This window comes from Camponotus floridanus, unplaced genomic scaffold, assembly GCF_003227725.1.
Source record: "Camponotus floridanus strain SB8 unplaced genomic scaffold, Cflo_v7.5 scaffold10, whole genome shotgun sequence".
In the NCBI taxonomy this organism is placed as follows: Eukaryota; Metazoa; Arthropoda; class Insecta; order Hymenoptera; family Formicidae; genus Camponotus; species Camponotus floridanus.
Window position 1 is genome coordinate 693,634 of NW_020229215.1, and position 23,116 is coordinate 716,749.

The 23,116-nt window shown below is 36.6% G+C and overlaps 1 long non-coding RNA gene across 1 annotated transcript in view; it reads right to left on the reverse strand.

The window, feature by feature from the left end:
- The window catches only part of LOC105255345, a 183,073-nt gene that overhangs the window by 99,152 nt on the left and 60,805 nt on the right, over positions 1-23,116 (reverse strand). The window lies entirely within an intron of this gene.

Below are 23,116 nucleotides of genomic sequence, written 5' to 3' on the forward strand. Positions count from 1 at the left end.
TATAATAATTTCTGTAATAATTTTCTACATATAATAATTTTCAATATTCTTATATAAATCATGGAATATTTTTGGAATTTATTTTAAGAAATATAATAAGACATAAGAGAGACGGTATCGTATAATAGCAGCGACGAAGAGGGCAATAAGAGACGCATTTTACAAGAAATAACAACGAGTTACTGTCAACTTGCACAAATCGGCAGTCGGCCGCACGTGGAAAATCCGTGTCAACCCAAAGCAACGGCGTCGACGGTTCCTTTAGCATAAGAATGTCAGGATGTACCACGAGATATTCGCGCATTGTTCGGCGAAAGAAAAATACGTGGCGGCAGCGTCTGGCGAGTGATCGAGTGCAGTTATGACGCCCCGGACGGCGCACTCGTATTCGAATAAAAGCCGAGCGTGGGAGGTGAAAGAGTGAATAATAACTGTGAGAGTAACGTCCGCCACGCTCTCGGGGAGGCCTGGACTCGCTGTGACTACTCTCGCATCTCAATTCGTTCGTTTCACGCTCTCGATCGTAGGGGTATATTGTTTTTTACATGATATTTTTTTTATGCACATACAAACCGTTTCAAAACTATAGCGTTCTCTTTTATGAATTTACCCTTCGAAATTGAAATCGATCATTCTTCGGATATTTGATCAGAGATTCATTTACAAGTTAAATGCTCCAAATTAAATCTCAAATTAAGTTTATATGAAAATAAATATGAAACTAAAAAGACAAGGTTATTGCTTTGCATTGTAATGTTTAAAATAAAAAAAAATATATATAATCTTTAATAATTTAGTGAGAGCTATGTATAATTGTCATAGTTAATTTTCTTAAATTAAAAGTGACTACTGGTCTATAGTAAATTATTAAAAATATTTCATGAGCCATCGTATGAAAATTGTTTTCCTATTTATTGAATAAATTAACGTTACATGATTGACGATATTACTCTTTTATACACTTTTCATACACTATTTATCACTATTTATACACTATTTATTAATATTTTATTTATTTATAGATTTACTCTTTCCTTAACTTAAATTAAATTTTTATTCTCGATCTTTAATTAATCTAAATTTTATAATTTATTAAATTTTATAATTTTATTTATATTACTCCTTTACACACTATTCGTAAGTAGTTTAAAGACGGTGAGTATGATAAATGTAAATTTCGAAATGGCTGCCGTAGGTGATAGCTCGCGACTCATAAGCGTATTGAAGCGTGTCGAAGCAAGTTGCTCGTCGTTCGAAAGGAAAAGTAAACGCGGAGGCAAGGCCGGGAGATATAGAGACGAGAAGAAGACGAGGAGCGATATAGTATGCAAAACACGAAGTATCGTCCTGTGAGAAGCGAGCCGCTCTCGGCTGCACCGTAATTGGCCGCGCGCGGTGCATTCTTATCCTCTTCAAGTTGCAACTCGTGTACGGGCACTCTCTTAAATGTTGCGGGCTCTAAGCACCGGATATACGATAATTGCCGGCGGGAGTCGCGAGGGCACCGCGATTGTAAAAACGAGTCTCGCCCAGGGGCGGATCTAAAAACTTTCATAGTATCAAATTGAAAACTAGCATCCTCCGAGATCGATTTCTTATCACTGCTGTCTCTTTAGCTCCTTAATTTTCTGTATAAATAATCATATTATATATTGTTATATATTATATATTATATTATTATATATTATATATTGTTAAAAAAACGTATAAGAATAATATTATATACGTTTTAATAGAAATATTTTTGAAAAATTCTCCTAAGTGTGATATGGTTTACCTCCGAAAAGTGCATCAAGCATATTATCTTGAATTTCAGAAGTGGTAATTGCGATTCGAAATAGTTTAGCTCACGCTTTGAGTTTGCGAGACCGAATCGGTCAATCGAAATGGAGACCGATGAAATAACGAATATCGAGAATTGCGTTCGCGGGATATTAAAAAAGCGAACTCTATTAGCACACGCGACGCAAGCGGACCAATAAATGAATGACTTTTTCTACGAGAAGAAGCAAACTGGTTTTAAATTTTGTGTTAATTTTAAATCGAATATGTTTTGAGAATACATGTATGCTTTTAAAATATTTATCCAAAAGGTAAAATGTTATATATTCTTCTTTTGCAATTATATTATTAAATATAGAGACGAGTGAATTGATGTATTTCTTGTTTATTTATGCTATCTATTTATATCAGTATAAAAATATATGGATTCATTATTATTATTATATAGTTAATCTTTCGACTATTACATTGTAAGTTTAATTGCTAATTCTGATTAAAATTAAGATTAAGATTTATGTTATATAAACGTGTGTGTATTATAAATTTATCCTGTAAAATAATTTTTTCCACGGAATGCAACATATATATTACAATAAAATATAATTAAATAATAATATAATTTAATAATATAATAATATAACTTTTGCAAAAGGATATACTTTTTTATTATATATTTGGTGCGAGCTGCACAATCGCTTTTGATTCTTATGAAAAAAAAAACAAAATACTACCCTACATTGTCCTTTACAAAATACTCCAGATGTCTATATTCTCAATTATGATATAGCTTGGTGTCTTTCGTATAAATGCCATCGAAACGAAAGTCACGCGAAACGTTTCGAAGGGCTAACTCTTCTTTGAGCGACGACGAATGTGAGGAAATTATACGTTGCGTGTATCTTTGATCGGCGATACGAGGGAGAGAAGGTGTGCGCAACTATGTGTAATGACGTTGATGATGCGCCGGCATAATTGCGGCGATGCCGAGAAGTGTTTAAAGTACATGCGATTGCGATTTGGATGCCCGATAATAAGCCATTGTTTGCGGATATTATTCCTATAGTTGCATCATTCCATCTCTGAATTTTTCACACTTAGTTGCAACGAATGTAAATTGCACGCCTTTTCTTCCCTTAAAAAGATACGGGCCAAGTATCGGAAAATACACGAAGGTAAACATCATGTTGCGCCAAACATAATTGCTACAAAAAATCTCAAATTCGTGGCAACGCTAAGTATAATATTAGATTTTACTGTTAAATAACAGCAATCATTGAAAGGAGACCTGCAATTTAATGTAATGCTGTCCAAAACGTTTACCATTTTCTCTCTCTCTGAATCCACGAGAAGCCATTCAATTCTCAAAATATCCTTTTATGTTACTATAGCGTCGCAAAAGCCACGTGTTAACCTGAGACGCGTGCGGTTCTCGACGAAGGACGACGCAACGGGAGCATTTTTCCTCGCGGAGACGAGAAACGTTCCCGTTGACGTCCTCGGGATTCGCGGGCTTCAAGATTACGGGCTGCTACGCCTCCGTCGCGGCGAAAGGTTGTCGGGCAGAAAAGAAAAAAAAATCCGTCCTCATGCATTTTGCATGAGGGGAGCGGTTTTGTCAATACCGTTGTTGTGATCGAAAATTGCTCCTGGAAGATACGATTTGAATAAGAGGGCATCGGGGACCGTGCGGTCGCGTCGCGTTCAACTTGAATCGGGACCCGGCTGTAACGAATAAATTGCTCGCATTACGCACGTTGCGCAACCTTTTCGCTCCCCCGAACAGACGAACTTTTGCACCCACACTTTAAGCACAGTGATTTATCTGCGACACTCGCGTCGTCGCATAAATCTATGATACGTACACCAGTCCGGAAGGATGTTTGCAAGGGAACCGCGTCACCCTGAGTATTCTTCGAATCCCTCGACGCGCATGAACACCACGTTTACATACGAATCGCACGTGTCGTCGTCATATAATTTTTGGAGGATATAAAAAAATTGTCCGGGATAGTGAGATGTTTTTTTTTTCTTGAAGAGAAAGCATAAGAATTTAGTAAATACTTAGTCGGAGCGCGACATAAATATCTTTGCATTATTAAGAATTTGGATAAAAGTAAGTAACGATATCAATATCGAAATATTATGTTAAATGAATAAAAAATTATGATACGCTAATATTTTGATCGGTGATATCTTCGATCTCTATTAAGCTAAATTAATGTCGGCTCATCATCGTCGATTTTCGCGCTCTTTGATAAAGCCAACTCATTAAAAACGGATGAATTACATATCACGTACTGAGTTAAAGGCTTTGAGATTTCGACGATTCGTCGTGCCACTCACATACGGTTCGGTTCGTTTCGCTATTGCAGACGAGTAACAGAATGATAAACTACAGGCATCGCACCAAAACGCAAACGGAGTAACGGTACGTGTTACACTGTTAGCACATTAATACGCGAAACGAACGGAAATCCCCTTGCACGAGGAATGCTTCCATTAGTGAAATAACCGCACGGATGAAAAATCGTTCGCTGCTATTACGATTAAAAAGTATGATCGGTTGTTAGTAAAAGAAAATATCTTTCGCCGACGAAATTTCTTTCTTCGGTAATTTCTTCGGATTACGTTTATGCGGTTAACTTCAAAGGAAAGATTAGTGTTTGTAATTTTTAATAAAAATTGCATCTTACGAGAATGAAAAACGCGCCAATAGCGTGAAAGAAACGCCCATTTGCATTTTCATCATTCTATCTTTATTTTTTTATTTCACATCCCTTTCTCCGTTTTGTAAAGAATATCATAGAGTGAACGTTCGCACGTAACGCAAACAATCAAGCCCTGCCTCCGAACATGGGTTGACGCAAAAAGCGTCCAGAATTGCATCCAGACTTTTATTGCTTGTCTTTTGCATTGCATCGATGCCCCGCAGCGCGTTAAAAACGAGCTTTTTAAAAAAAAAGTATTATGCACTTCGTTAATCTTTTCATATTATAAAAGCCATGCTTTCTACAAAAAAGTGAATTCTCATAATAAGATGAATATTATTAATGGCATTACAACTAACGGATTACATTTTTATTCTTTTATTTTTTTTCTCCTTTTATTTCGCTTTATTTTACATGAAAATTTATTTCGTATATATTTATGAGATATATAAAATCAGATTTCACCAATTGATAATTAAGGATACAATAATGAATACAAATTTAAATAATCTAATAAATAATCTAATAACGAACTCTATTCTTTTTAATATTTAAATAAAAATTAGGATAAAATTAATAAAAATTTATAATTTTTATTGCATTCATTGCATTTTTCTGCACATGTATAAAAATCAAGAGAATCATATCATGTAAATCATATAATTGATTTCGCAATTTTTCTTTTTTTATTCCGGTGTATAGTCAACCGCAAATCTAAATTGCGTTTAATCGCACGTTATGACAATGAGGATAAAAATTGCCTGTCCAATCACTCTATTAAAAAACGAGCAGCTTCAGCACTCTACCAAGTTTTACCAGAGGCGTAGAAAGAGAAGGAGAAAGAGAATGTTAAGCCGGCTATTAAAAGCACGTAATATACCTATAGTTAACCATACGCGGGCGCGTTTAGCGCGAAACGCGCAAGTTACGGGCATTATTATCCATCCGTTGCGCTCCCGGCCTTTTTTCATTCGGCATGGCAGAATGCGAAGCTACCGTTCCGCTGTAATAAAAGCTATTTCACTTCTTAATCCGCGCCACGGCAATTTTCCGAGTCGAAGCGAAACGTAGAGACCTTTTTGCCAGTCGTCTCTTGTACCGTGCCATCCTCCCGTTCTATTCCGACCGTTTTCTAATGCAATTTTCCAGCCGCTATTCATCAGCGATCGTACTATGCGTTTTTGTGCTTAGTTTCTTTATTATTAGAATAATTTTTTTCAATGATACATCCGAGCAAAAATAACTTAAAGATCGATTTCCTATTTATCGATGCATTAGATACAGTCTCGCATATCGATTTTTTATATAAATGTTTCAGCTAATAAAATAGCGATAATATGACAGTAGCGGATAATAAACGTAATTTAATAATAAATAATAGAAGTAAAAACAGTACTGTGCCAAGAGAACTTCACATGTGCAATTTTACTATTGATTTGTCGTTGATATTTTTGGAAATGTAAAGAAAATTATAACTCGCATCGACACGTGTATATATATGAAACTACATAGATCGTTTTAATTGATTAAATATAATAAGAGAGTCTCTAAAAAAATTTGTTACGCAATTTCACACATAGTTATCTCTACTTTTACATAGTTATTTACTTCTTTCTTTTAAGCTATCTATTATTCCTAATATCGAATCCTGCACATGAGTATATTCGAATTTTCATTTATAAGAAGGCATGTGTTTGAAGAGCAAGACATTTCATGTATCATATATCAGTTCTCTTTTGCATTGCCTTTTTTATTATAAAGAATAATGCACACACATGAGTGCACATACATGTGTATTATTTCCTATCTATGATAATAAGAAAAAAGGCAATGCGAAAGAGCACAGATATGAAATATCTCATTTCAAACATGTGTTTTCGATTAGGCATTTATATTACGCGCTTGTAATAATATACTCCATTAGGCAAAAATATTCACATGATTTGCATAATGAAAGAGAGCTCGCTCGTCAATCTTGTTTCCGTTCTCCATTCTTCGCGCGTCCCGGTTATTTTGATCATTTGACTTTTACCTCCTCGCGAGCCATATTTACGGAGTGAAGCGTAGCACATCCCCATTATCCGCGAACAAGTCAACTATAGAAAGTTCGCGGAGCGTACGCGTGCAATGAAAAGAAGACAACGGAGGAGGAAAGAACGACGTGGTAGGTAACGTTGGATTATAATGGTGACGGGTATTGACGTTAACGAGGATTTCCTTGCGACAAGCGTCTCGAATAACCCGCGTGCGATCGGTAGCTACACGCGCGTACACTGCAGACGTGTTATTTGCACCAAAGCACGAGCATAGATCGTCTGTCTAATGGCTTGTCGTTACGTTTCGCAACCTTGTCGCATCCTGCCATCAATTAGCAGCCCTATGTCGCTCTGGATCGTCTTAGAAATCCTGTACAGTTGAGACATGCGTCGTATTGCAATAGTTTGATTTTAAATAATAATGGCATAAATCAATGGGAATATTTTTGTAAAGAGCCAGATGCGTATAAAATACTGAAACTCTTGTTCGTGAAATGTTTTGAGCGAGGGTTGCCAAATCGCAAGATAGAAAGATGTCTGAAAGACTGCGTGCAAATTTAAAATTATTTTTCTCAAATACTGCTTTCCAATCGTTTAATTTTGAGTAACACTGTTAAATTTATGAAATTCAACTCGCGAATAAAGATATGATTTGCTCAAAGGCTTTTTTAAAAATCCCACTTGTGTGATAATTTTTTTAAAATTTATTCAAATCTCTAGAGTAAATTTTCTTTTCGCTCATCTTAATTTTATCGGATAACAGGAGAGAGATAAAAGTGTGAAACACGTCATTTAGTTGAGCGCGCGTACTTGAAACGTCGAGTCTCGGTTCCTTTCTCTCCGGTTGTTTCGCGGAGACCTCACCTGCCACTAGACTACGGAATTCCACTCTTCTCCGCTTCTCATTCTCCTTCTTCCGCTGCCGCATCGGCGAGGAGATAACCGATCGTTTCTTCGATACCGCGCCGGATTCGTTTGTCCGGCCGTTTCGTTAATGGAGCCGTTTCTCAGAATAAGTAGAAGTGCACTCGACACACATACACACACATACACACTCGTTCCTTTTGCGCCGTCCGTCATCGGACTCGATCACCCGCGCTTCCTCTCTCGATTCCGTTCCACCGTATCCGCGCAACCCTTCCTTCGTCTTTGTTACATCGGCCATTCTTCGCACGACGAAAGACACGTCCACCTCATTTCCGCACGTGTAATGTCGACACCTATTTCAGGTTCTGTTCACTTCATAATGTTAATTAGAAAATTGAAAAAAAAAAAAAAAACTTTCCTCTCGCTCTTCCCTTGACTTCACACGTTACACATTCTTTTTGCTTTTTCATTACATTATGCGAGTCGCATTCATTCCATCAAGGTAATCGACTTGAAGCTCTTGAACTCGTCGTCTCATTTTTTATCAAACAAGATGCCTTCAAAACTTTTTGTAAAATAAAATTAAAAAAATATATAATTATATAAAATTTGAAAACGTCAAGTTTATATATTCTCATAGTTTTTATATAAATAGTATTCCTCAAGTCTATGAAGTATACCTCTAATTTCGTCCTTCAAACTTAACAATTTTGCCCATTTTAATACGCTGCTAAAAACTTGCCATCTCTCTTTCATATCACATAATATTAATTTGTGTCCACTCTTTTGTACGTCGTGCTTGCTTTTAAAGCCGAAATGAAACGATATGAAATTTAAGACGCGTAGCCGCCGTAGCTCCCTTTCTCTGCCTTTTCCCGCGTATCCCTTTTATCGCGCCTCTCGTACGAGGAGCTTCGCGCGACCGCATCCTTCACTCACAGATAATGGAAGTGCGGATCGCGCTTCGTTGCACCTTGGCTTGGCGCGACGCGGCGAACGCGGCGCGCCTGGCGTTCCGACAGGCGAAAGAAAGCGGTCGCTCGTTCGTTTTTCGCGTTCCACGGCGTTTTTTTGCGGGTCTCGAGTGTCAGAACGAACGGGCCGAGATTTGCACGCGGACCTCCGTGCAGGTAGCAATCGGCTTATTTCCAATCGATTCGGTCCGCAGCGAGTTTCTCCTCCTTTTCTCTCTCCTCTCCTTCACCCATTGCCTTCATCTCCCATTCACGTGCACTTTCCGTTCCTCTTCTTCCCCTTTTTTTTTCCCCTCGGCGTTACGCCTCTGTCGCCCCCTCTCCCTCCCTCTCATCCCCCTCCTCCTCCGTCGATGCTCCTCGCGTTCCCCTTTTTCTGCCGTTTCTTTTTCACTCGTCGGCTTTTTGCAATCTCGACATGGACGAGATTAAGGAAACCTTGTATTAACCGACCGTATATTGGAGAAACATTTGGCGATTTCGATACGGCGGCAGATCGTTAGGCGCGATAGCGCGAATACAAGTATATCGAATTGACTACCGAATTGGGTTAATTTAAACTTTTAAGCGAACTGCGAGATAACATGGCGATGGATGTAAAACGCATCCTTTGAGCGGGCAGGCGACGCGTTTGCCACTTTATTTTTTCGATGCCACTTGTGCACAACAAAAACAATGTTTTCTATTGCTCGTGATAAATTTGTGTCTCCTTAATATTAATATTGTTATAGCATAAAGTATTAATATAAGATTGTGATTTCATTCTTATGTATCGTATATTTTAAATAAATTTTAAATATATTTTCATGGCCCGAATTTATTAAGTTTGTTTTAGAGAAAATAAATGTCATATACACTTTTAGCGCTCTGTCATTTTTAATATATCTCTATTTTGCATGTTTCTCGACGTTTTGTGTAATGTTTGAAAAATCTTGTCAGCTTTTAAATTCGTAGGTTTCCAAACAAAATAATCCCATCTAGTTTGCGGTATCGAATATAAGGTATTTTTAAAGGGTCAAAGCGTGGAAAACTTAACGTCTCAATGCGACCGCAATGCGGCTTATCTGCTACGGCGGTTATCTGTGCGCAAAATGAATGGCTGTACGCTAAAATCGAAGCCATCTCTACTTGTGGAAATGGTCCGATTCGGCGAGCCTAGCCGACGATACTTTCCGCGAAGAAAACTCGATTTCTCCTTATCTCGATGCGGGGGAATGCTTGGAAGAGGAATCCGCCAACTGACCCTTTCGGACTTTCATCGTATTCCCTTTTCCCTCTTCTTTGGTTCTAATCGGACACTAATAGTTCCCTGAGGACGCCCACGCGACTGAGAATTTCAACGCACGATCTCGTCCGCGTCCAATTACGGTTTACAAACGTGTATACTGGGTGTGTCAAAGATCATACACTTTCTCCAACTAGATTCTTTCAAGAGATTGGCTCACAAACTCTTCGAATAGATCTTTCCCTTTCGTATCTATTAATGAATTAAGCTCGTGAAGTTTACAGTATTAATTTACAGTACCAAGATATAAACATATAAAATATCTGATAAATTATGATCGAATCAAATTTTAATTAAAGTTTCAATTACGAGGAATATTGTACATTAAATAATTAGGGCGAATGAAAATGAAATACAATGTCATTGTTCTTCGGGAAAAGTCAGTTACATAGAAAATCGTTGAATCGATTCAATAACGCAAGATGTATGTATGTGTCTGTATATATGATATTTGCAATTTATATTTCTTTAGTATTTTCAAGGAATTTCAAAGTTTTCTTCAGAAGGAATTTAATAAATGACATAGTTACTCGAACATTAAGAGAATTCGACGAATTAAGTTTCAAGATTATAAGTGTAGGTTTGTTCCTCGTTCACTCAATGTTAAGTACACTTCATTTTAACAGAAGTTCTATTTAATTACTCGAGATATTCAATGCCAAAAGTTAGGAAAGTTGCAATTAACAACGTGTTCGACGAAATTTCCATCAGAGGAAGCATAATTTCATATTAAGCCAAGAATCATGAGTCGAAAGAAAGAGCGCAAATTTCTGATGCACACTGTATACATATGCGATCTCTTTATTCCTTTCGTCCAAGGGCCGCGCCCTTTGTTCCGCCGCGTAGGCAAACGGCCCACGACCCTTATGCTACATACCGCAACGTAGGAAGAAAATTAGGATATGGATACATCGCGAGATGGAATCGGACGTAAACGCCCGTCCGGTCTCGCAAATGTTTGAATTAATTTAATCTGTTAGACGACTCGGCGTATTTGTCCTGCGTTGTCTTCGTCTTCTCTTGTATTTTCTAATAGAGTTCTCAAATTTTGCATTAGCCAATTATTCCATAAATCCAATTATTCTATAAAGCCAGTTATTCTATATATTCACGTAGATAAATAAGTCTAATGGCAGTTTTTTTATACCCAATAGATAAAAAATAAAAAAATTCTAAAAGATAAAAATAACTCTAATTTTGATTGTGAAATTAATCTTTAGGAAAATATATATACATATATATATATATATATATACATATATATATATATATATATATATATATATATATATACGAGTATACATAATGTATTTCAGAATAAAAAGGATTAAACTTACAATTGCTTTCATGAAAATGGCTAACTGCCATTCGTCCGTAAATTTCATTGACCTATGATACTTTTTAGTTGAATAAACTCTAACAATGAACTATATAAAAATAATCAATAAAACTCAAAATCCTTTTTGAAACCGCTATTGTTTTAGTAAAAACCTTTCAATCGTTCGAATGCAGCGGGTAATACCGACATTTCTATTGGATAAATGATTCGTAAAGTTTGCCAAAGCTATTTTTTTATTTCTGCATTAAATCATGCATGTTTGCATACATTCATACAAAAGATAATGTGCATTAAATTTTCCTTTTTTATACTTTCACAATTCAGGCATAATTAGGACAGAAATCCTCAAAGATGAGGGCCTTTTGCCTTCTACCAGCGCTTTCTAATGTAAACACTCTCAGTCTGAAAAGTTTAAATTACCGACTGTACTTTTGTTCTATCTTAAGTAAAGCGGCAAGTTAAATCGTATGGGTATTAAACTAATTAAGGAAAATTATCCCGATAAGCATAATGGGCTTTGTGTAACGAACTTTCGGCAACGTCGTCGCGTTTTTAACCGCACCTCTCGTCTGTGAAAGAGTTAAAAGTGTGTGTTATCCTCACTATTTGATTTAATTAAACTGGGTCCCTGATATTAAATAGCATATAAGTCATCGATATTGTCTTTTTCTTTACCGTCTTCTAATTTTGTCATTTAATAGGTAAGCTATAATGAAATGTCCTTATGCAATGAAGCAAAGATTATAATATTTTCTCGATATATATATTTTCGTAGATTAAGCTGTTTTATTATTGCAATATAAATTAAATATTTTAATATATTCACATCATAGCGATAGTAATATTAAGTTACATATGATTTTGTTACATACAAGCAACATGTACTTATTATTACATCGCATAATAAATATGTTTCAATATTTAATATATTAAAGTAAATAACAGAATATCTTAATCAGGAATCATGACAAAAATTATAAATTTTAAAATTACCAATATTCATTTAGTGTAAATATTGTTACATGAAATATTCTATTTAATTCACATCTATTTAATTTATATTCTATTTAATTCACTTCTATTTAATTTTATTTATTCTTGATGCTTTCTCATTATTAGCATAAAATAATGTAAAATTAAATAAAAGATGTTTCAAATTTTTTACTGGAAGCACGTCATTAAAAATGTTAAGTATGGCATCGCTGCGAAAAGCGAGATAAACTCGAATATTTTTGGCATTATTAGAATTTCGTAGCGAATTGTATATAAATAAAGGATGCGCGGATCGAGCGGAATCTAACGACGATACACAAAAATGATACGGTAGAGATAGTCGCGCGAATGGTTTCATTGATATATAGGCGACGAGGCGATATTCCGCGATTAAGTAATTGCGATTCGCGACAAGACAGAAAACACCTCTGATAACGACCTCTAACAGAAATTAATAGCAGGGCGGGGGCGCGTGATTACGTGCCGCGCCATGAATCGACGCTTATTACAGACGTTGAATTTGAAATCAATCTCCATTAATGAGATTTATAATTAGGGACAAGGTCCGCCTGATGATCCGGGTGCGAGAGAGGCGAGAGCCAACGTGCCGCGCCGCATTGCACCGCATCGCGCCGAGTGCCTCTCCTTGAAAGAGCCGCGCGCTGTGAATAGACAATAATTATTCTTTAGTAAATTATCGAGCCTACACAGCGCCACTTTTTCACGGCGATTTAATCGCGCTTAAGATACCTCTCTCGCGAGTTAACTCCGGCGGCAGCGGCGGGATCGGGCGCGAGAAATCGAGCTCTCGCTAGGGATTTATCGACCAAGGCCGTCTTCTTCTTCGGAGCCGGGATCGTCGTTTCTGGGTAATCACCTCGCAACAATGTTTAATCACGGCCGCAAATATGGAGCGTTATAAATTGACCGTGCAATCACACCGAGGCATACGCGCACGCATCCGATGTATGTCCGCAATCGTTTATAACGATTATAATGATGCGCGATCGCGCATAATTAATTGCCCGCAATGATGTACTGAAAGCGAGAATTTTTGCGAATCACGGGTACGAGTAGTCTTGATTACTCGCAGTAGAATGTGATAAATAAAGCATTGGCTTTTTGTAACGTGGCTTACGAAACAAGATACATTTTATGATCTTTTATTTTTAGAATATTCAGATCAAAAGACAAAGAGAAAGAGAGAGAGAAATATTATATTATATATATGTATTATATTATATAAATATTATATTATATATATATATATATATGTTACTCGATGAAAATTCGAAGAGCTACAGCCAAGAATAGCAAGGACATTAAAATATCATACAATAAATACAAATGTCGTTATAAATATATTCTGAATTATTGCAATATATGTATTATTTACTAAATTACTTTATACTGAATTTTCTATTCTTGGGTTTTATTACATCATATCTCGAATGATGATGACACAAATAAACGAGCCATATGTGTTTTATGTTGATGTCGTGTATTTAGCATTCTTACATTATGGACATTGTCTATTTCTGACATTATGGGCATTGTCTATATTGATAAATTGGTAGAACGATTTAGATGTAGTGTTCAAAAACAAGCAGCACAGTTTTTGTAACGATCGGTTTGACGAATTGTCTTGAGAAAAACGCATCTCTCCAGAGCTCCGTTCAAGCATAACAATTTTTTTAGCTACTTAACTCGTACTCGATATCCTCTTTCTCTGTCGCCTTGTCTTTCTCTTTTCTCTTCTGAAAGAACCGTTAAGTTGTTTTACAAGAGCCCGTAATTCCTTCATCGCCTTCTTCTTCAGTGCCACGGCCAAAAACCCGAGAAAGAGAAGGAAGAGGGAAAGAGAGATGGAAGGTCCGGCTCTAATTGACCGCGACAAATAAATCATAATGAGGCAACTTCTTTCTCACTATAGCGGGCACATTATGCTTTTACGCAATCTTCATTACCATTCATCGATTGCGCTCAAGCGAAGTAAGACGATAGGTGGAGAGAGGTTCCAGAATAAATTCCCTCGTCTCCGATGTAATCTGTTTAGCGGCGAATAATTACGTGACTCCTTTGTACTGGCGAGAAAATGATCATTTCTCTCATTCATAATCCAGATAATTAGATATTGCTTTTATGAAGCCTCGTATTTCAAAGCGCGTTCGCCCTCGCTGAATTATATAGTTCCCTCGGCAGTCACGATGCATGCGTTTATTCGCGACAGATGTTTCCTCGGAATGTAATATAATGGCCAAGTACGTTCGCCAGAATATGTACTGAGAAAACTATACAAAAATAGGCCGAGACACTATCTAAAGCTAAGCCCATTATCACGGGACCGAAAATGATCGATGCCAATAACAGTGAAAGCATCGTTTAAAGAATTTGAGGTGAATCTATTAAAAAGACAAGACAATTTCCGATAACATGCATTCTCGTCAAAAAGCCGAATTAAATATTTTTTTAATATAAAAATATAAATTAATTAAAATAAATAAGATTGTAAAAAATTTTAAGAATCGTTTCTGATTATTTACAATTATTCACCAAGTATGCATCGAGGAAATTGTACTATAAAAATAGGAAATGTCGCAATACTAGCTTTATAGCAAAGCACATTATCGCTAATATTTAATAAAGCTTAAATCATAAATCTGAGTAAAAGAGAAGATTGTTAAATACAAGAGCGATAATAAAAACGCGATAAAGATAATTTCGAGCGCAAGACATGACGCGAAAATACTGTCGCTATTTCGTTACTCGGTTAAGCGCATTATCGTACTTGGCTCAAAACGTAGAAAAAATGCAGAAAGATTTTTACTGGAGGCGGGCAGCATGTCATTGCAGACCAAGCGGAATATGAGAGAAAGAGAGAAATGAAGGACAGCAAGGAAGAATGGACGACTTTCTCGACGTAAAGGTGGGGACGAAAAATCTTTCAAAAGACGCGACGCTTTAAGGACGTATTAAAAATAGCAGGCGGTAGTGAAGCCTGAGGTGCAGCCCGCAGTTTACTGTGGTATAAATTAGACTTGCTGTTCCAGCATAATCTGATATATTAACGAGTCAAACCTCAGCCCCACGCTCTTCTCCCTCAAACAAGGACGACAAAGAACGGAAAAGAAACGCACCGGCCATGATGCAGGCAAGAGAGGGATGCGAACGGGAGAGACGAAGGGGCAAGCCCGCGGGACGTATCGTCGATTTTTACTTGCTTAGTATCTGGCTTATAGTCTCGCAGTTTTTACGGTTCGGCGATCTTACCTGGCTTAACGCCGTAATTGAAATTGTGGCCTTGCTTATCGGCCTGTCGTAACGCTGAGAAATGGATCTTTATTAGGGAGCCGCGCAGAAGTGGCAATCGCGAGCAAAAGAGGTGGGAAGAAGGGGTAGGCGAGGAGAGAGGATTAAACCCGAAAGATCCTGGAGAACGACTAAGGGCAAGATACGTTTCAGGGATTAAGATAAAGGGAGGAGGCGCACAGTTCCTCGGCAGAAACAAAATATCCGGCCGCGTTCCCCGGGACTTAAATACTCGAAAGCATTACTCGAACGCGAAATGCGTTCTTATTACGCATTTGCTCTCTTTCTCTCTCTCTCTCTCTCTCTTTTTTCAGAGGCCCATCAGATCCTGGACTTGTTCGATCACCCTATCGTGGATTGAAACGATCTAGATGAGTGTAAATATTCGATTAGAATACAGAACTCTAGCGCTTATAAATTGAGATATGTTTATGAAAAAATTACACATTTAGCGCACACGCGACTCTATCTCATCTCTTCGCGATAAAATATACGACTTAAAATTTTGAATTCTCTCCATTGTACATTGATATTCTTCGAAAATTTAATACAAAGCTGCAATATGAATAAACAAGACAAAGAATATGTATCTTGGAAATTATTACAAGTAAATAACATTTATATCATTCGCGGTCTTTCGATGATTTAATCTTTTATAATCTTCATTTTGATAAGGACGAGAATTCATTTTTACAGCATTAGATTTCTTTAAAAGCAAATTTTTTAATAAATATTAATTTTTCTTTTAAAAAAATTTAATGAGAAATTATCTTTTTGTCGCAGTTTTTCAATATTTAATATTAATATTTAATATTATAATTATCAAGAATTAATCTTTAATATTATAATAATTATCAAGGTCTTATGAAATTAAATAATAAAAGTGTAAAATCTCTAAAATCAGAAAGTTTTATTTATTTACATTTCCGAATTTAATTTGTAAGAATTTATTAAAATTGTTTCTATTAATAACTTCTTAATTAAGATTTTTCTCAAGATAAATTACTAAAGCTAATTATATTCTCATCTTTTATCATAATATGTCATAAGTAACTCAATAAAAAGCATAGAGAAGCTCGTCAATTCTTGTTACAACCACTCACATTTCCATGTAGTGTCAGCGAGCAGCTTTTGTGAATATAAAAAAAGAACATTTGAAAGAGAGAAAACAATTCCAGAAAAAATAAAATTGCAGAAGTGACAGCCGCGCGTACACGCGATTAAAATAATTGGAAATCTATTGCAAAAAAATATAGCGTCGGTTGCGAAATAATTGATTTCTCCGTGTCGATTCTTTTTCGCGTAATACGGGACATCGAGCCACATTTGAATGATTTATTTGCAGCGTCGGCTTTTTCGAGTGCGCGCCGCCGGTTGATTTGATTGAATTAACATGCGCGCCAAATGGTGCTCGCGTGTTTCGCAGGCATATATATGAATGCATATATGTTTATGATATGCTTGAACACACACGCGCCGACGAGATTATCGGCGGCCCGCGAATAAACTATCCGCTCGACGCTAACTGCAATCCAATTGGCAATCCGCTGTAACTTGTTTCTCTATCAGTTGCAATTCGTATGTATAAACTTGTTGTGGGATAACGCAACCCTGCAAGCTCGTTTCATAGTATGGTGTCGCTGCTTGGTGACGTTAAAGCACGTCAGCATCATTAGAGGGAGTTCTATGCTAAATTATCGTCGTGCATCCCTGATTTTTGGAATTATCGCGATATTATAAGGGAAATATTCGCGAATTTTAAACAAACCGCGAATAATTTTATAAGTCGCTCCTACCTGCACCAGTAATATATCTTATAAATTAAAATAACAATTTTAAAATTTGGTCCGTAAAATAAAAAAAAAATATTTTTCCAAATGCTGTTATTTATTTTTGTAAAAAGTGATGTTTGTTTATTATATTGTATTCTGACTGGAATCATATATTATATTGTATTACATTATATTGTATTAGTTCGTTTTGTATGATTGTTTTAAAATATTTTCTTAATTCAGGATCTTGTAATAGTAGATTATAACAAATTATTAGTTATATTTTAATCAAAACTTGCATACAACTACCAAGTAACAAGTTTCAATTATATGCATCTAAATTGATTCGATATTTATTTTGTCCAAAATAAAATTTAAACGTTTTTCCAAATTCTGTTATTTATTTTTGTATAAAGCAATATTTGTTTATTATATTATATCCTGATTAAAATCACACATAGAAAAAAAAATATATATATACTGTAGTATATAAAAAATATTACCTAACAAAATTACTTTAATAAAATTAATTAATTTCATTGAAACAGTCCGGTTAATGGTATCAAAATTGTATAATAATATTAGCCTGTTTTGCATGATTGTCCCTGAAATGATCTATCTCGACTGTAAACAGCATATTGGCTGAACTCGAAAAGGAGTGTCTTTACGTGATTAGAGGAAGTGGCGACCCTTAGCGATGCGAAGATACGAGTTCTGGAACAGGTTTAACGTTCGTAGGTTCGACACGCGGTCGCGGTATCGATGAGTCTCGGTCGAGTAAGATAAAATCGCCCGGAATAACGTTGGCTGGGACCATTTTTCTTGTGTCGCGACCGATAAACAGTCGACCGAAACGATGTCACAAATTATTGCTCGCAAAAATGCGCTGGCGCATTCAAATGAGAAAGTGGGATGTAATAGGCCGCATAATTATACGCCACGATAAGCTGGTTAAGACGATAATGATAGGCCAGGCGCGCGTTTATGAATTTAGCAGCACTTTCGCGGACACGCAGCGCGGTTCGCAAAATTATTTTAGATAATGTCGCGCGAGAGAGTGCTCTGCGGTCGGCACTTTTTACTAATGCGCGCCATAATGACGCAAAAAATACACTTAAATACACGTTCATATGTACGCAGACAAATAATGTGGGTCTAAGATTAAAACTTGAATCGCAATTCTCGTTTATTTAAATCCTACTCTTTTAAATTCGCGGAACTTCCTAGAATTAATTGCTCGAAACTTATTAAGGATGTTGCCCCCTTAAAATATCTACGATCGAACCTCGGTACTTAACGGAAGAAATCGAATCCACACGAAAGTCGCGTAGAACCGAATTGTTTTTTGATCGATCGCTCAAGTTCGTTCTAAGCGCACGACGTAAGCCAAACACTCGTCTTTGATTGGTCGTCATATTCCTATTATCTTTACGAGAGAGCGCCTCTAGGATAAGCCGCTCAAGAAGTATACGATTGGTCAACTTATGGGACACATTATATCTATCTGCAGCAGCGGAAAAGGAAAGGAGCGGGAATGAAGAGTTTCCTAATAAGCACAAGAAAATGAGAGAAAACAAGTAAAGAGGATTTGCCGAGGTTTCCGATTTTCAGTAAGACCTACTCAGTCTTTGATAAGATTGTAGATATTTTTATACGAACCGAGTAAAAAGATTCTTTGAAATTAATAATTGTTTTAATTGTAATTATCACCGGCTTTAATTATACAAATGATTAAAGAACATTTACTTCGGTCTTTGTTCGTGACGCGACTATAATTTTCCCTGCTGAAATACGAATAAAGATATTTTATCTTCATTCATAACATATATAGTAAGGTTTTAAAAATACATTAATTATGCTTGGGATAACGTTGTTTTAATCTCATTTGCAAGAATTAATGTTGTTCCTGAAGCGAAAAATACACACATATATTTTCTTTAAAATTGATTGTAGCGATGCAAGTTTTTGCGTTTTGTCGGCGAATTAATGTTAATGCGCTGCAATTTTCGCGGCGAAATATATGTAGATTTTCTGACCAATTACAGCTCTCATATCTCGTTGGTGGTTAAGAATATGTTATTGTCATGTGCACTATACTCGTGTAAACGTATTTCGCGGCAAGAAAGTCCGTACGACGAATCGCGAAGTGTCTGTGCGGCGAGACTTAATGGCTCTGTTAATGTGTACCTCTGGTAATTAGTATAAAATTGCTCGCAATTTATAATTTAATTACGGCCACTCCCACCGAAAACATTTATTCACGTTCGCGGATTCGAGTTTGCAACTGGATATTCCCGCCGTGAATGTCAGCCGTCGTTCCACCGCGTCCAATGGAAACAGATTACGTTAATTATCGTCCTCCATATATATTCCTGCTTAACTCCCTTTGTTTTTGCAACTGAAATTATGCTGCCAGCGTACCATCTATTTCGAGGGCTCGACCGAACCAACACCTCTCGTCTAGTTATTTATTTCGGAAGATACTACAGATTTAACACCATATTTAACTTAACAATAATATCGAGCAAAATTAATATGAAAAGTAAAATTGAAATTTTAAAAGATTTTTAAATATTACAGACTAGAAATTAGATACCTAAAAGAAACTCTGCTCATATAGAAAAATAACGTGTATTATAACTCTTACTTGTGTTCGCGCAAAATACGAAACAGATTTCTTTCTCATGGAACGTGTCTTTAAAATTCAGACTACTATCTTTCTCTCGGCTTTCTTATGCAAGTACTGATGAACCAGTTTAAGAAAAGAATATCAGCTCAAGAGGTTCAGACGGACCGTAGTAATTCTTAACGGTTTCAGAAATTATGCGCTCTAATTATGCGAGCTCGAGAAGGAGAGAGAGGAATGAGAGATGGAGGAAAGCTATTTTAGTGTTTTAGAGACCCCACGGAATGACTAATTGCCGCGCTTTGCCAGTTTGATTGCAATTCTTTGCGAAGTATCGAAAAAGAAGAATGTGGAATATAAAGTAAAGAAGGGAAGAACGAAAATGGAAGCAGTTGTTTAGGGATAATTTTTCATTATCAAGACAAAAAACAAATTGCGAGATAATTATAGGACAAAACAGTTTGCGTATATGTGCGTACACGTATGTGTACAACGTATGTTGGTAATGGATAGTTGGTCGCTACCCGTGTGCTCTGTTAGGAAAACTGTTCGAAATTATAACCTCCGCGAATGTTTTATGATGCCGCCGAGTATTGTGTACAAAAGCTCGCTTCCATTTTTCTCGGCAGCTCCCGCGTCTCTATTTTTTCGGGACGCAATACCGTCGAGAATTTATGCTTTACTTAAGCCGGAAAACTCGGTGTTCGTGTAACCTTTCGGAAATTTTAGTCAGTTTAATTAATTTATTACCGTAAGTGGTGACTTTAGACCAGAAGTTGCTTGAGATGACCTGATTTCTTGGATCGTTCACGTATGTAATTAAGCGATGGATTCTAATCAACGTTTAATGTTTTTCTAGGAGAAACTATTTCTCCTGTGATGTTTCTTATCATATTTCTTCGCAAATAATAAAAATAAGAGTTATTAAAATTATAAACATTGAGCTAATTAATAACATATTTTTCTATAAATTTTTATAATTAGTATTTTTAAATATTTTATAACATGTTCACAAGTCGTTACGCTTGGGATTAATGGTATTTTTTGTACTATTGTATACGTGTATTTTAATTTATTGAAACATTTTAATTTACAATATTTACAATGCAATCTTGTAATTATGTCACGACTATCTCTTTTCAAAATAAACTAGTCGAAATGCAATCGTGAAACATATTTTTACTTTCGCTGTTTAAAATGTAATTACGCACGCAAGTTAATTAACAACTTGTGTATAATGTTGATTTTACTAACTCCACGGAAAGAAATATATTTACTAACTAATTTCAAAATTCATAAATAATACGATTTTAATATAATAACCATTTTATTTTTCCTTAAGTACATGAAACATAAAAAGTCTTTTGCGCTTGAAACACGATTAAAGTTCACTGGAAAAACTTGTTAAAAAGCAGAACGCCTAACTCTTTCAAAAATATTCCAAAAATTCTCGTAATAAAAATATGATTCGTAAAATATTTAAATTGTTCTTTTAATGAAGACACTTTTAATGCGGCCCCGAAGGGTTTAATCGTTCGCAAAAATCGCGCGGCTCCTTTCTTTTCAGCAAAGATGCACTCCGGCGCGCACAACGGCTGCATTACAGTGGATGGCGCATTAAAATGTTTGTTTTTCCTCGGGCGACGTTAACTCACCGGCTTGCGCTCCGCTCCCTAGAAACGCCCGTAAATAACACTTTCTGCGCGGGTGTCACATAACGTCTTCTCGCTACATGGACTTCGTTTCAGGCACGTTTTTGCGGCGACCTGCGACGACGCATCGTCATATTCCTGGCACCGGCGCCAGATTCCCGGCGCTAGTTAATAAACTAAGAGCAAGAGGAATATTAAGCGAAAGAGAGGGAGAGGACGGTAGAGCGGGAAGAGGAGAGAGAAGCGAATAGAAAACTTGTATTAAAGTGCACGTCAGGATTGGACCCGGTAAACTTGCAGGCCGCGCTGAACTTGGTTTCTCACTTTATGAAATACAACCCGATCTTCGCGGAGCCTCTCCATTTGACGAACTCGACTGCCTCCGAAATTGGAGAAAGAGAAATAGAGAGAGGGACGAGGAGGATCTGTCAAAGCAAGATGAGAAAAAGAGAGGGATGTAGAAGAGAAGCAACGAACACTTGCCACACCCGTAACTCCGAAATCATTTCGTGTTCAAACTTCGAGTAAACTATCTATCTTCGAATAATAAATCGACAAATCCACATAGACAGAATGAGAGAGAGGGGGGGGGGAGAAGGAGAGAGAGAAAGAGAGAACTCACTGCTCTCTTGGCATACATTTCGTACGTTTCGCTTCAGAAAATGCATTCCCTTCTTTACTACTTTTCTTACCTTCCTAGACTCACATATTTTCTCTCATTCTTTTCTCCATGTTCATTTTTTGTTTCACAGTATATAACCGAAACGGACGTGCATCGCGACGAGGTCAGAATTCCCCGTGTTTGGATCGTGTTTTCCGCGAGAGGAAAATTCAATGGAACAGTGAGATCACTAGAATTATGAACGCGCGGGACATTGTTTTCAGTGAACTTTTTTATTTGATTCCACACCTGTCTTTTATACTTGCAAATTTTCACAAAGACATTGGAGGAATAATACCGAGTAAGAAATTTCGAGATGGTATATCGTATCTCTCTCTGAAAAAAATATTATCAATGATCAATTGTATTTTCTCATCAATTTAACCACGATATTAATATAATAATAATGCAATGACATTTACGTAAACGTCATTGCATTTCGAAGTGGACTTGTGAAATATATGTAAGGGATATTTATATATGTATATTGGCATGTGCGTATGTGTGCGTAATATCTATTAACGATTATTAATTGCGATTAAATTGTGCCAATGTAGAATTAAATGACGTTTATCGTAAACCACGATAAATGCGTGTGTGCATGACATCAAAATTTCAATTGTAAAATGCAGAAGATTTTGCGGTACCGTCACAAAATTCAATAAAATGTCATCCTCTTCCATATCGCAAACAACATTTCATGCAACAATCATGGCGTATCGATTTAATATCGTACGCAGAGCTATGATATTTCAACTAATTCACTAGTAACCACATACAGCAGGAGCATTGAATTGATAATATCTATAATATACATTCGGAAATAACCTCTGCAATCGACGGCAGACGCCACCTCGCTCTTTCTCTTTCTCTCTCTGTCTCTCTTTCCCCGTGTCCTTCTCTCTCTGCTATTCCGTGAGGGGGAACTTCGGCAATAATTCAGCGCGCTTTTTGCGCGCGTCGCGAATATAGATCGCAGCCTCCAACGCGCGCGTGCGAATCGATCGCGCGTCGCGCACCGTCGCTTTTTGCGGTCGCGCCAAGCGATGTTCGCGGCGGAGACAAATGAACTCGGGTCATGATCATTTTTCCAATTTCGCTCGGCGACTTCT